General features: G+C 49.4%; 1 protein-coding gene across 6 annotated transcripts in view; it reads right to left on the reverse strand.

The window, feature by feature from the left end:
• LYN (LYN proto-oncogene, Src family tyrosine kinase) overlaps positions 1–15469 on the reverse strand; it is a 104983-nt gene that overhangs the window by 72848 nt on the left and 16666 nt on the right. Inside the window, exon 1 of one of the 6 annotated variants that reach the window (XM_072951954.1) lies at positions 1475–1498. The exons of 4 other annotated variants lie outside the window; for them this stretch is intronic. The gene's annotated coding sequence lies outside the window, so the exon portion shown is untranslated. Of the gene's footprint in view, positions 1–1018; positions 1037–1474; positions 1499–15469 lie in introns of those variants that run through there. One more of the 6 variants, XM_072951952.1, reaches the window with a different exon arrangement.

Raw genomic sequence — 15469 nt, forward strand, 5'->3', positions numbered from 1 at the left:
CCATGGTGACACCAACCTGCCTTCCCCATTTGGGCAAATCCCACCAACCCTCCAAAGAGAGATTCGGTGTGAATCAGGCTGACTTCTCTCCATCATCAATTCGGAACAGTTTCAGAAGGATAGGTGTTAACTCTTCTCTAAATGTCTGGTGGAATTCACCTGTGAAGCCATCTGGTCCTGGGCTTTTGTTTGTTGGGAGTTTTAAAATTACTGATTCAATTTCAGTTTGGTAATTGGCCTGTTCATATTGTCTACTTCTTCCTGGTTCCGTCTTGGCAAATTGTACCTTTCTAAGAAATTGTCCACCTCTTCTAGGTTGTCCTTTTTGTTGGCGTACAGTTGCTCATAGTGGTCTCTCACAATCCTTGTATTTCTGTGATGTCAGTTGTCACTTCTCCTTTTTCATTTCTAATTTTATTAATTTGGGCCCTCTCCCTTTTTTTCTTGTTGTGTCTGCTAAAGGTTTATCAACTTTGTTTATCTTTTCCAAGAACCAGCTTTTAGTTTTACTGATCTTTTCTATTTTTTTTTTTAAATTCTCTCCCGTAATCGATGTAGGACTTAACCACAATCCCCAGGACCTCTCTGATAGTCCTGTTTTATGTCATTCTGTAACTCTGCACCGCCTCTTGGGAATGTGGGTGGCTCGCTCCTCGACTAGACTGTAAACTCCTTGAGGGCAGATACTGTCTGTTCTGCCTCTTTGTATGGCCACCGCTTCCACCACCGAGACACACACGCCCACTGCCTGGTGACCAAGTCACCGCAACATGCCATCACTGAATTAAAGTGGAACTTGGAAACCCCATGAACCGCAGTCTGCAGTCAGAAACAATTGTGTACACATATCCCACTGCATTTATTAACCACAGTCTATCTGGTTTATAATAGGTAATCAATAAATGTGAGTTCCCCAATTGTTTTCATCTCAGGTCTGTCTAGACCGTGACAACTAGCACGAGGCGCCCCTTCCCCGAGAGTCTGTGATCAAAGAATTGGGGCTGAAATCTCTACTTACAAATAATTTCCCGGAAATGAAGCAGCCAAGGGCTTCAGGATGAGGAAATTTGGGTCCAGCCTGGTTCCTGTGTGTATTAATAGCCATACAGACATCAGCAAGTTACTGGCTTAAGTTTTTCTACACATCGGTAAAATGTCGATAGAACTCCTCCTTCAAGGGTTATGGGGAGGGTTAAGTGAGGGAGCGTATGTTAAAGGCTCCACCCCCGAAAAAGTGAACAATACATTGCTCCCCATTTTCCCTCCCTGGCCTCCCAAAATAGGGAGCTCCAGATCACAGTGACATTATCGTGCGCAAGTGAGGAGAGGCTCCTGTGACCTCTGCACAAACGAAACTGTTCAGGAAGAGTCGCTGCGGAGCCGCCGAGAGCGTGCAGCCCGCACAGCCGCGCAGGCCCCTCGGGCGCCCGGCCCCGGCGCCGCCCTCGCCCCCGCCCGCCTCCCCGGGACGCACGCGCCAGGCTCCGGGCCCTTCCGCAGCTCACGCTGATCCGCTCGGTCCTGTCGCTGTGTTTCCAGCCCCCACCCACACATCTGGCGGGAAAATGAGTTCTGGATTTGCAGCCACCTCTTGCTCAGCTGGCTTTGGGTTTTTTCTCTGATTTGGTCCCCAAGAGAGAAAAGGCGTGAAGAACTCTATCTCGGGCCTCAAGGCTCGTCAGAGTGAAGGACAAAGGAGAAGGAGGAGGAGAGGGGGAGCGCACAGGACGGGTCCGCCGCCCGGGTTCGCACGCGAGGCGAAGCTGCCTCCACGCCGCGGCGGGAGCGACGCGAACCGGCCGGTGCCTCCCGCGCCCCCTGCGCGTCGGGGACGCGCCTCCGCCAGCCCGCGCCGGCCCGAGAGGGACTCCGGGTGGACACCGTCGGCCTTCCAAGCAGCCCCGGAGGAGGAAGTTCCTCGTTCCCACGGGCCCGGGGGTTTTCTCTTTTGGGTGTGTTTTCTCTTTCTGAAACCAGGAAGCTCAGTTCGCCTAATGGTCCAACCCCAGCAGGATGACGGACTCGTCCCTCAAGCGCCCGCAGTCCTGTGGCCCGTCCCTCCGGGGGGAAGGCGCCTCGTTTCCCAGTCAGCCCGACACAGGAGCCGTCCTCGTCTCCTCGGGGAAGCCTGTCCCACTCTGCTATTTTTATGAAAAGTACTATGTTCGCCGATCATTCATATCTCTGTCTCCTCTTCTCACCAAAACCGCTGCAAGTGCGAACACTGCGTTCCATCTCCATTCCCTGAAAACACAAAGATCAAAGTGTCTTTCCTCCCGGCCTCTATTTCTTTCTCCACTTCTCGCTGAACTGCTTTTGGGTTCAGAAGCTCACACCCTGGCCCTCTTCTCAGTTCCGTCTTTAGCCCGTAACGCCCAGCAAGTTCTGCTTTGCTCACAGCCACTGACATCCTCTTTTCTCACTTACTATTTTTGCTAAAAACGTGCTCTCCCTTTGTAACACATGCAGACACGCCAGGCCCTCCCTGTCAGGGATGTATGCCCTCCCCATGCCATCACCTCCCCTGGCCTTCACCTCCAGATGGGCGGGGGGCCTCGCCCCCGCCCCCGCGCGGCCCCACAAGGGAACGGGGTGGGGGTCCCTCAGAACCAGATGACGGTAGGCACAGGCTGAGCTGGAATCCCAAGCTACTGGTTGACCTTGGGAAGTAACACTTAATCCCTTCATCCTCAGGTGGCTCACCTGGAAAATGAGGCCACTGCCCCCTCCCGACAGGACCACTGCAGGGGTGTCCTGAGCTCATCCACCCAGGGCACCATGCAAGCACCCACCCTGGGGGGGCTCGCGTCAGCATCACTCCAGTTACCCACCACTGCCTGGTGGTCCCTGAATAAACCTTTCCACACCTTAATTCAGCTGCTCCAGTTAGAGCAGCACATCCTGTATGTGTTCTAGCCACGGATCAGGCCCCAATTCTCAGCCTCAGCTGCACATGGAAACAACGTGGAGCTTCTGAGGGGAACTACGTGGGCCCGGCTCTACCCCAAACCAGCTGTGCAGGGGCCCCTGGGGTGAAGCCTGGTGCCCGCAGTTAAAACTCTCTACAGGTGAACAAGTAGCGATAAGAACTCCAGGTGGTTGATGGGTGCAGTAAAGACAAACAGGGTAACGGGGTGGGGGCGGGCTGGGGGGCAGCAAGGCCTGAGTGGGGATGTGCCTGGGGAACGGCCCCATGGAGGGGACAGCCTTGCGGATCAGGGATGGAGTGGACAGGGGATTGGGCTGGCACGGCAATGCCTGCAGGAGACACGGGGCCACCACTGTCCCCAGAGCACCCCGGCTCTCCCCTCTGCAGTCCTGCTTGCTCAGCCCTGCCTTCAACCGGGTAATTATGTGCAATACCTCAGCTTCCTTCCAACAATCCCCCATTTTTTGCTTACGCTAGCCTGAGGAGGTTTCCATGGAAACCCAAAGAACTTCTACTAATACAGTAAGTTATTTAGTTTATATGTAGAGATATAAATATATATATGTGTTTAAAACTTCTTTTTAATGGAGGTACTGGGCATTGAACCCAGGACCTCATGCATGCTAAGCAGGCGCTCTACCACTGAGCTCTACCCTACCCCGGGTTATTTAGTTTAAATTTGTCTTATTTCTGTAGTCATATCTGACAAACGTGAAACTTCAAATCAGGAAACGGAGGAATTTATTATAGCCTCGGCCACTGAGTATCCCAAACATACTCCTTAACCTTTTCTGGACCTCCCGTCTTCTCCTCACTTGTGTAACAGGTGGGGTAAAATAAATATCCATCTCTTCCAGCTCAAATTCTGTGCATCTGGGCTCATTTTCACGTGTTGAATATACTGTAAGAGGGACACTGGAGGTGTAAATAAATATATGGCGTGGGCCTCCCCTCGAGGAGCCGAGTGGCTCAGCCTTCGGGTTAATGGAAGTTAATTTCACGTATTTGGGGAACTCTTTTCTTTCCCTCCTCCCTCAGTTCATGTCACCAGCTCATCAGTGTCCCCTCCCTCACTCCCTCAACTTCATGAGCTTGACAAAGTATTATTGGTGTATTCAGCATGTAAAAATGTTTACCTGTTGATGGGAATGTAAATTGCTGCAGTCATTATGGAAAACAGTATGGAGATTCCTTAAAACACTAAAAATAGACCTACCATATGATCCAGCAGTCCCACTCCTGGGCATATGTCCAGAGAAAATTGTAACTCAAAAAGATACATGCACCCCAGTGCTCACGACAGTACTATTTACAATAACATGGAAGCAACCCACATGCCCACCGACAGGTGAATGGGTAAGGAAGTCGTGGTGTGTGCATACACACACACACGCACTGCTCAGCCATGGAAAAGAATGAAATAATGCCATGTGCAGCAACATGGGTAGACTTGGAGATCATCATTTTAAGTGAAGTAAGTCAAACAGAGAAAGATAAATATCATATGATGTCACTTATATGTGGAATCTAAAAAAAAATACAAATTTTATTTACAAATCAGAAATAGACTCACGGACATAGAAAACAAACTGTGGCTACCAGGGAGGAAAGGGGGTGGGGAGGGACAGGTTAGAAGTTTGGGATTAATAGATACAAACTACTATATATAAAATAGTTAAACAACAAGGGCCTGCTGGACACAGCACAGGGAACTATATCCAATTTCTTGTAATGAGCTGTAATGGAAAAGAATCTGAGAAAATATATATACGTATGTATGTGTATAACTGAATCACTTTGTTATACACATGAAACTAACATTGTAAATCTACTACACTTTAATAAAAAATAAGAATTTTTTAAAAAATGACAATCTAGATTTTAAGAAAAACATTTAAAGAGCAATTTCAAAAGAATAACCCTCCCTGACCTCAATCATCACCTCAAATTAACAGAAACCTCATTTTTTATTTTCCTGTCTGATGTCTCATGTACACACACATCCCACCTAAGGCAGCACTGAATTATTCTGCACAATCTAAAGCAGTGTTGCTATCCCCAGGTCCCTGGCTTAGAGCCAGAGGTCAGTCCCCGCTCTCTGCTCAGAGGTGGGGCAGTGTGACCCTCAGTACATGATGAGGGATTTATATCTTCCTTCACATCTGGTGCTCAGGCAGCACTGCAGATAGGACACCCGCCCAGAACAACTGTTCCAGTGTAACCGTCTACACCCGCTGCCCTCTGATGTAAACCCATGATGTAAACCCATGCTCTGGGATCTACACTTTGCACACACCCTTCGAGAGTGGTATCATGTTTGAAAATCAGGCATAAATCTCTCAAAATCACCCAAAGTAATCTGACAAAGTCCAGAAGAAATAAAAAATTTAGCCTGAGAAGCACTGTTTTTAAATGAGAAAACAGGACTGTTTAACAGCTTGCTCTTGGAGAAGCACCCTTGGCCAAGAAACCCCGAGAGTCCTGGCTTCAGACCCTGTAGTGAAAATGAGGACCCCCGTGCCCCGCCCACCCAGAACGGCATCCGCTGTGCGTGGGCATGACCGGCCCCTGGATGCTGACAGGCAGATGGTTTCTTAGTGAGTAAGGTGAGCTGTTGGAGCAGAGGAGCAGGACCCTGGGTGGGGAGACTGGCAGAGGCTGCAGCTGCAGGAAGGAGTGATGACAGAATTTGTCTGTGAGCATTCAGAGCAGAGGTCGGCGGTGACAACATCTACTAATGGTACAAGTCCCATCTGACGCTGGACGGAAGAGCCCAGAATCAAAAAGGCTGAACTGCAGCAGACTTAACAGGTCATTTAGATCAGCAGCCTCAGCCTCTCCTGGGAAGCGGGTAGAAACGCCAGTTCCCAGATCCCCCGGCCCTAGATCTACTTAATCAGACCCTCTGGGGCCAGCAATCTGGGTTCCAGCCAACCTGCCAATGGATTCTTACCCCTGCTGAGTTCCTACCAGTTCACTAGTCCAACTTCCTTACTTTACAGACAAGACAGTGACGCCCGAGGGCCAGCCCCGTGCACGTGGACAAGTGAGAAACCAGAATCCCAGCCTTCAGGGTCTCCGCCCAGAATCTCAGATATCTCCGTGCCTGGTTTTGCTTGCACCAAAGTATCCACTTTCCAAGAATCTAAATTTAATAAAGCACATTTAAGCAAACTACAGTTAAGATCAGTAAGCCTGGGTATCAGAGGCTTGAGGGTGTCCAGAACCTCAGAACAGGCAGAGGACAAGGAAAGTCAGCGGAAAGCAGGCAGCACCCTTCTAGAACTCAGAGAGCTCGGGCAGCCGCAGCCCAGTGTGATGGAAACTCAGATGAGAAGACACATTTTCAAAAGGAAGAGCAGACAACAGATTAGGCTTTAAGACGAAGCACAGCCTCAGTTGTCGACCCGCGGATAATACACTGTTATAAATGGAACTTTTTCAACTGATTAACAAACGCATCTGCACTCTCCGTCTAACTGGATGTCATTCAATTATCCTAATTCATAGCAGGGGAAACCCCAGATGCAGGAGCAGAGGGCTGAGCCCCTTCCAAGTCCAGCCGGACCTGGACCCCCGACACGAACGCACCTCCTCATTCATCTTCCCTGTGTGCGTTTGAAACCTGGCTCCCCTGTTACCATCAAAACGAATGAGGCCAGGGGGTGAAAATACAGCAACTTCCTTGATCTCTCTTCCTTTACCAAGTGGGTAAATCTGCGGGGTCTTGTCCAGAAATGGTGCTTTCTCACGGCTGGGAGGGGAGAGCCAGGCTTGTGGGGAAAAGATACAAGGCCACCCCCACCGCCGCGGGACGCGGTTGTCCGGATTCCCACCAAGTTCCTGGATATGGGGCTTGGGCTGGCGGCTGGAGAGCATGCAGATGGTCCGACGGGGACCCCATCAGGGCAGCTGGTCAACGTGACCCACCCATGTGGTCCCTCCCTGAGCCCCAAAGGGACCCAACACTTCTCACACCAGGAAATAGGGACATTCTGGTTTTTTCTTCTCTGCTCAAACTGGAAGGAACATCTGACCCTAAGGTGTGGGGTCATCGCAGCATAATTCATGTTAATGCATAGAATGCTTCTGGGGAGCAGAGGGCTGGCCTCCTGAGGACAGCTTCAGTTGCCATGCTGGGTCTTATAGTTGGAGCGTTAGGTCTGATTGCAGTGCTAGATTTTATAAATGTTGTGACCAAGACACTTCTACACCAGTTTATCTTGTCTGTCCTTGGTGGCCCACGTAACCACTTCACTGCAAAAACCATCTTGTTTCACTATGCCTCTCAATGCAGCCTTCAAGACACATTGCAAAAGAGGAGCACAGAAATCCATCGCACAGTGAAATGGAAAGGGTCTTCAGTCCAAGTCCTAGGAAGTACATTGAGTTTTCCCACCATTTCTCTTAGCAGCTGCTTAGCTGGGGTTTAAATAACCATTTACAAAATAGCTGGTCCCAGTTGCGCTGTGTTCTGAACTGCTTTTCTCTCTTCTACTTGAGCAGAAGACACTAGATCGGGGAGGGGGAGGGGAGACGGCTGGAAGGGGTGGGAGTGGACAGTGGGATGCGCCACGAAACGTCCCAGTCTCAACGTCAGGTTTACATGCCCTGAAATAAGACTTGTCCAGGGGGGACAGTATAGCTCAAATGGTAGAGCTTAGTATGCACAGGGTCCTGGGTTCAATCCCTGGTACTTCTCTAAAAAGAAATAAATAAACCTAATTACCTGCACCCCCCAAAAAAAAAATTAAAAAGAAAGACCTGTCCACAACACACACATCACCCCTCCCCTCATCTGAGGTTGGAAACCGCAAAGTTATCCCAGATTACTCTTATTTCTCACTCCCCAGATCTGACTCTTCGGCAAGGTCTTTCCATGGACACCCACAACCTGTCCCCAGTCTTTCCATGGACACCCACAGCCTGTCCCCAGTCTGAGCACCCCCAGCTCCACCCCCACGGCCCCCCACTGCCAGAGAAAATGCAGGACACCCAGTGACACCGGCATTTCACAGAAACAGCAAATCCTTTTTTAGTATAAGTACGTTCCGAATATTGCATGAGACATACTTAAACTAAAAAAAGTATTCACTGCCTACCTGAAATGTACGGTTCATCTGGCAGTCTGTATTTTTATTTGCTAAAGCTGGCTACCCTGTGTCCCCCTGCACTCCCCACACAGCCAAATCTTTATCTGTTGATGAGAGCCCTTGCACAACTCTGTTTGGAAGGAAGATTTAAGACCTTTACCAGGGGCTGCAGGGCCCGTGGCTGGAAAAGACAAAGAGGCGGGAGAGGCCCTCTGCCGGCCTCCACCTTCTCTAGTCCTCATGCTTCAGCCCTAGGAGACCTTTCTTCCCTGTGGACACCCAAGCGCATCCCCGCCTCAGGACCTTTGCACCTGCTATCTCTGCAGCCTAGAGCCCTCTCCCCCTCTGTATCTTCCGCACCTTTCAGATCAGAGCTCAGAAACCCCGGCCCGGGCCAGCCTTGCCCATCTGCCCTCCATCTCATCACTCAGCCCACCCTTCCTCAGAGCCCCTCACCCAACCCAAAAGCAGTTACTAGTGTGCTGCCTCTTGGTCCCGACCGGCAACACCTGCACTGGAGAGCAGAGCCTGACTCTTGCTCATTGTCCCCAGAGCACCTAGAGCTGACCCTGGCAACGAATAGTCCCTCAACACACATCTGCTGATGAACGAGTGAGTTTCCCACCCGTAAAATGAGATTTCCTTAAATTCGAAGCAGTCTTCACTTTTGCATGTTCGACTTTTATGACAGAATGTTGACATCCCTAAACAGCCGTTTCTGCGCCAGACTCAGACTTCTCCCCATGAAACAGCGAATGCTCATTTCTGCCCGCTGCGCGGTGCTGCCGCCGCCCCTCCAAGTTCAGAGTCCCCAGGAGCCATGGCTTAGCACCGGCGATAGTTGGTACAGTTAGTTACTTGAGCGTCTCAGTGTCTTTCACCGTAAACTGGTCATTTAAACATTTTAGTAGGAAGCCAAAAGACCAAGGTGTGGGCAGGGAATGCCATTAAAAGCAGGGGTGCCGTAAGCCCAATTCAACGGCAGCAAGTTGAAAATTACAAGGCAGGCTGAACACAGGGACACTACAGCTCGAAGCAGAGCACTCTTCGCGGTGTATGCTGCTCACCTGATGGTGAAGAAAACGCGTGCGGTTAGAGACCAAGGACGAAAGGCTGAACACACTGAAAACTGTCTGAACGGGGCACACAGTTTTGAAGTGGTCCATGTTGTCCGGCTGGTGGGGAACGGAAGCCCTTGTCACGCCGGACTCCCTTCTGGTCTGCAGGCTTCGGAGAGGGAGAAACGGCTGCTGCGGGCCGTCTGCTGCGCAGCTGAGAAGCACGGCGGCCAGGTCCCCACCAGCAGTCTCTGGTCACCCTCCCTGTTATTTTGTCTTCCTCCTTATTCCTGGGAACGGCTGGAGTTTCTGAAGAATAAAAGCCTTCAGCTTTCATTTCAAATCTTCTGAGCTGCCGGGAGAAGAAAGTATTCGCAGTGGCTGGTTGTCCAGGCCCTATCGTGCTGTTTAGATGGGCAGCTCGAAGGTGGGATGGGAAACCACAGGGCACGGGAGGAAGGGAAGTGCCTAAGGCCCCGGGCTGGGCTGGCGAGCCTGTGGGCGGACCCGGCAAGAAGGAGGAGAGAGACAGACACAGACTGAGGAGAAGGACTAGATTCAAACGATTGCAGTAACCTACGCTGAAAATCTGACAAAATATGTATGTGTAGAACTGAATCACTGTGCTGCACACCAGAAACTAACCCAACACTGGAAATCGACTAGGCTTCAATTAAAAAAAAAAAAAAAAGCAACAGTTCCAGGAAGTCAGATGAAGTGTTCCCCATTTCAAGACTCTAAATTCTCACATGGTTTCTTCAGCCACTTTACAGATACAGCTGTGAAAAACACAGGCGCAGATTTCCTTGGAGAAAGGAAACAGGCCCAGTCAGCCCTGCCGTGGGGACCACTTGGCGCTCAGCAGGCGCCCGTGGAAGCCTTCCTGACACGGATGCCAGGCAAGGGCCGTGAGCAGGACCGTCTCCACCCTCGGGCGCTCGGGGCCAGAGAGAGAAACAGGCAAACCAGGGCTGACGCTGATGAGATCCGACAGGTGCCACAGCTCCGGGGACACAGGGAAGCAGATGGCCCCGAGTGTCGGGGCCGGCTTCCCGTACGCAGGAGGCCAGACCCTTGGTTACAGCCTGACTGGACCTCGCCATATGACAGTGTTTTCAGTTTGCTTTCCTTATGTCCTGGAGATGGATGGTGACGCTAGCTGCAGGGCAGTGTGAATGTACTGAACGCCACAGTACACTGAAAAATGGTGACGATGGTAAATGTTGTGTTAGGTCTATTTTACCACAATTTGGGAAAAAAAAAAGAAGAAAAATAAATTTTGATTATTCACCTCCCAAAATGTAGATACAGGGTAATGCACAGATCTTAAATGCCATGCGACATGGGTTCTGATATACGTCCCCACCCACATTCACCTTCCGAAACAAGACACAGAACATGCCTATCAGACAGTCCCCGTGTGTCCTCTTCTAAGGCACCCCTCCTGGTGATCCTTGTTCTTGAACTCTGGGGAAAGGAAATCACACAGCATGTATTTTTCCGTCTGACTTAACTCACTTAATAGAACGCTTTTGAGATTCAAGGAGTTGTTTGTTTGAATAGCCCCATGTTATGATTCTATCATCCAAACTGACTGAACCACTCTTCCGACGGTGAATATCTGAGACACTTCCAGGGTTTTTCTTTCTAAACGCCTATTAAGGAAAGCACTGTGATATACATCACTGTATAAGCTCTTTGTGGACACGTGTTTTCACTTCTCTGGTGTAAATGCCAAGGAGCAGGACGGCTTGGCTGTGAAGCATTTGTAGGTTGAGTTTCATAAGAAACTGCGGAAGGGCTTCCCGTACCGGCTGCACCATTTTCCACCCGTCTCCCTGCATCCTCACCAGCATGCTGGAATTGTCCGTGTCTTTTTTAACCAGCATGAGTGATGCAGAAAGGGCATCAACCCTCTGCCGGGGCTCCTGGTCTCCCAGGGGGCTCCTGGTCCCCCGGGGGGGTGCTCCTTCCCTCGCAGGCAGGAGGCTACCACCGCCGGCTCAGCTGGGGCTTAAACGAGGCTCATTTCATTTCTTTCCTTTTCTTTTTTAGCAAACCACTTTCACGCACCCTTTCACAACCAATCCTGGTAAGGAATTCTAACAGATGGCGGAAGAGCAGCTCAGACATGGGGTGATTTGCCCAGAGCTCACCAGGCAGACCTCACCATCCCAGCACTCCAATTGAGCAGGTGCCTCATTTCTGAGCCTGCAGCTGATCGGTGTGTGTGAAAAGAGAAAAAACAACAACTGCTGAAAGAGTCAAGACGGCACTATGCGACTTCCTGCTTTCCCACCACGTGCTCCCTGCTCGCTCACGGGTGGCTTTGATAGAGCCTGGCTCTGCAGAAGTCTGGAGGGACGGGCGACCCTCAGAACCTCTGTGTCCCAGGGAGAGGGGAGCAGTCCCCTTGAGCAGAGGAGATACTCCAGGCCTGAGTGTGAAGTCCCCGGAATGGGAGGGGTCCTGTGTACCCCACGCAGCTCACAACACAGCCAAGACGTGCTGCTTGGGACAGTGAGGCTCGCCCAGCAGGTGGGGTGTCATGCCCAGATACTTCTCAAATGTATGGGGAGACTGGGTGGAGCAGGCACTCTAACCCCAGGGGACTCTCCGCCCTTCTCGCTGGTGCCCAGTGCAGTTGCCTCTCTTCAAGGGGGCCTGGAGGTAGCTTTCTAGCTGGGTAGCTATTCTGAGCACATCTTGGCACTCAGGACATTGGATGTTCAGGTGGGCACTGACCTGATATTAACAAGACCATCCAAATTCACTGATCTGGAGCTTCCTATTGAAGCCCAGAGATTCCATGATGGCTGGATCTGGTGAAATGGTTTAACCTCGGTACACAAGCAGAGTCTCGAGGAGAGCTCTACAAAGCATGGACGCCTGGGTTCCCCACGATCCCCATTTCATGGCTGGGGTGCAGCTTGGACTTGAGGAGCTATAAATGCTCCCCGTCGACTCTAGTGAGCAACCAGGGTTAAGAACAACCAGAAAAACCCTACACTGCAAACTCACCTGCTTTTGAAAAAGAATTCACGGTCCAATAGTATTGGAAACCTTTTATCAAATAACTGAACTCCACGTCAGAACTGAAATCAGAGCCACGGACGCGCATACATGGCTTGACTTCAGGCGCCCTGTTGGCTAACTGCCACGGAAACCCCCCCGCACGGCACTACACACCATGCCTTCTTCAAGAGCGGGGGCTGGCAACCTAACCCCATACCTGAACTCAAACCAGAAAAGATGCTCAGGGAGGAAAAAAAGCTCTGACAAATGGAGCCCACTGTTGAAAATGTGCTGACACACAGCAAAGTTGACTTTCATATCATATTTCGGCTTCTGTGAACTTTATTTCTGTTCTATAAACCTGACGGCCCCAAATGAAGTGTTACTTAGTCCTAGATTTGGTTATATTATGATTGTATTATATTTGGTTATACTATGATCATAGGGAAAATGGTAGCATTTACACAGTATTAGCTTTGGGGTATATTTTATAAAAAATATAATTCACTTATATTCATCCAGATTTATCTATTATAAAAACATCAGCATCATTTTCCTTTATTTCAAGAGTCACTCGACCTTGTTTACAATCAATGCTCAGAGAACAAAGGTTTACGACTGATGGAAGCAACGCTCCTTCACGTTTCAAACCTCAAGATTTATATCAAGGATAAAACACTTTAAACTGCACATAAACAAACAATGATCATAAATAGATAACAAATCACACACAAATGAGAAAGTCTCAATAAACCCAATGAATTCAGATGAGACTAGCAACATAGAAACAGAAACAACCTGAAGTGAAGCAGGAAAGAACTCATGCTCTGATCTTAAAGGTAAAACTTAAGAACCGCAGACAGTTTTCAACCTGTTCATTTCATGAAACGCTGGCAACCAAAAACATTAGAAGCACCTTGAACAAGATGGGGGCTAGGGGTGCTGACCACCTTGTAGTGGAAAATCCGCGTATAACTTTACTGTCAGCCCGCGGATCCGTGTTTCCACATCCACAGACTCAACCAACGCTGATCACGTGGTCCTGTTTCAGCCAGTACTGAGAGAAATCCAGGTCTGAGCGGACCCGCGCAGGTCAACCCCGGGTTGTTCAAGGATCCACTGTAATTCAACTCATTATACTCCTCTTGTTGAGATTTGGTTCATCTTTTTCAAACTTTACCCGACAAGTCTGGCCTACAGGAGCCCTAATAATTGCCACTGTTCCCTGCAAACTCATGGGGATCTCCTGTAGACTTTAAAGAAACAGTCAAAGAGGGGCTCCATGCGAACATTCACCCTACTGCTTGTAGGAACATGAGACATTTTTTAAATGATGATACAGCATCACTCACTCCTTCGGCTTTGCTCACCCGAGATTCATTCTTGTGTCTGCCCAGGCATGAGCCCTTATGTCCCCGGGGTGGTATATTACCCAAACCATGGTCTTAATGCCCTTTTTGGCTTAGAGTCTTCTCTTCTGTTTATCTTCGGTTGATCCAAGAAGTGCAATTAGATAATGACTTCGTGCAAGCAAGCTGCCCAGCTAGGAGATGTCCCCGGCTGCACCCAGCTCCGCCTCCAGGGGGTCTCCAGTGAGTGGCTGGTCCAGGATGGAGCAGCGGTTCTATGGCCCAAAGGTTCTGACAGGCCCGGCAATGGGTCCAAACTGTCAGTCAATGGGAAACTGTCAGTCAGCGGGGTTTATTGAAGCATATGACCCATGTACCTCTGGATCACCATGAAAAGTATGGATCCGAGGCTCCCCCAGCTCCACCCTCGTCCCCACAGAAAGCAAGAACGACACACCACCTCTGCCAATGCCCAGCCTTAAGCTGCCATCTTTGGGAGATATTAGTCCAGGGAAATCACCAGAAGTGGTTCTGGTGGGGCCGCAAGTGTCCCAAAAGACGGTCCCGCGAGAGTCCAAGAACGAACACACAGACTAACGTCAAGATTAAGAAGCTCCTTCTACGTTAAGGTCAACGTCAGACACTTCTGTTTACACCAACTTCACCAAGCAAGACAAAATCGGGGTTTTACTTGAAGCTCCAGGAATGAAAGGAAGCAGAGGGGTCCTAAGACATTTTCCCTTTTAAAGAAAAACTTAATCTTATCTACTTTTCTTTCTTCAAAAAATTTTTTACTGAAGTGTAGTTGATTTACAATGTTAGTTTCAGGTGTACAGCAAAGCAATTCAGTTATACATGTAAATACATACGTATTTTCTTTTCAGATTCTTCTCCATTATATGTTATTACAAGAAATTGAATATAGTTCCCTGCACTATACAGCAGGTCCTTGTTGTTTATTATTTTATATGTAGTAATGTGTGTTAATTTTTTCTTTTAACTTCTTTTCAGGGAGCTACTGTTCAGAAATGGAAATAGGTATTTATGAACCCTCCAGGAGACATCCCGTTATGGGGTACCCCAGACCTGGGAGAAGCCCTGGCCGGAGAGTTGACACGCTTCCCAGGGAATAAACTGGCTCAGCTCAGGCTTAACCACCGACGATCTTATACACTTCACTGCAAATGCCACAAAGAACAGCAGAGGGGAACAGACCAAGGACAGCTCTGTGACTCACCTGGCCTGTGTATTCTCTGCCTATTACCTGACCCTTTGCCATGAGTAACCTATTAACTACAATCTTAATAACTTTCCAAAGTCCAAGGCGTTATGGCTGCATTTTAAAGACTTATGAGGATGTCACATAACGCTTAGTGGGGAGAAAAACACAAACTGGATAAGTCTTTAGCAAAAAGAAAGATGTGAGGCGCCTACTGGAGAAATGGCTAATTTAGTCACGATTCAACCTCAGCCCTGAAGCAAACGATTGCTTTGCTTTCCTTTGCCAGCAGAGGAAAATCGTTCTTTGCCAACAAACGGTGACCCCAAAAATGGAGATCAATGGAGCTGCCCGCTGAAGTCAACGCAGACAAGTTCAGCCGGCTTGTCCTGACCACGCTTTAACCTCTTGGTTTCACGTTTAAATTTTCAGTGCGACATCCATGCATTTTTTTTCTCCTTGTCTTTGCAAGCTGTGATGACAGGAATTGTGACAAACTGTCAAAACGGGGGCTCGCTCTTGCCTTGGCTATACTACTGGTTTTAAGCGTCTGGGTTTTTTTCTCCCCCGAGTCAGAGGCTGCACCTTGGATTCATGTGGGGGTAGAGCCGGGCTTGAGTCAGACTTCCTGGGTTCGAGTTCGCGCTTCGCCTCGCAGGAACAAGATACTGAGCAAGCTAACTAACCTTTACCTGATAGAAGGGGATGATAACTGTACAGAGTTCCTACGGTTGTTGTGAGGATTAAGTGAATAGAAACTTAACAGGTCTTCAGAATAAGGAACCGCCCACAGTGTGTGCTTAGTA

The sequence above is a fragment of the Vicugna pacos genome, chromosome 29 (genome assembly GCF_048564905.1).
Source record: "Vicugna pacos chromosome 29, VicPac4, whole genome shotgun sequence".
NCBI classification, from domain to species: Eukaryota; Metazoa; Chordata; class Mammalia; order Artiodactyla; family Camelidae; genus Vicugna; species Vicugna pacos.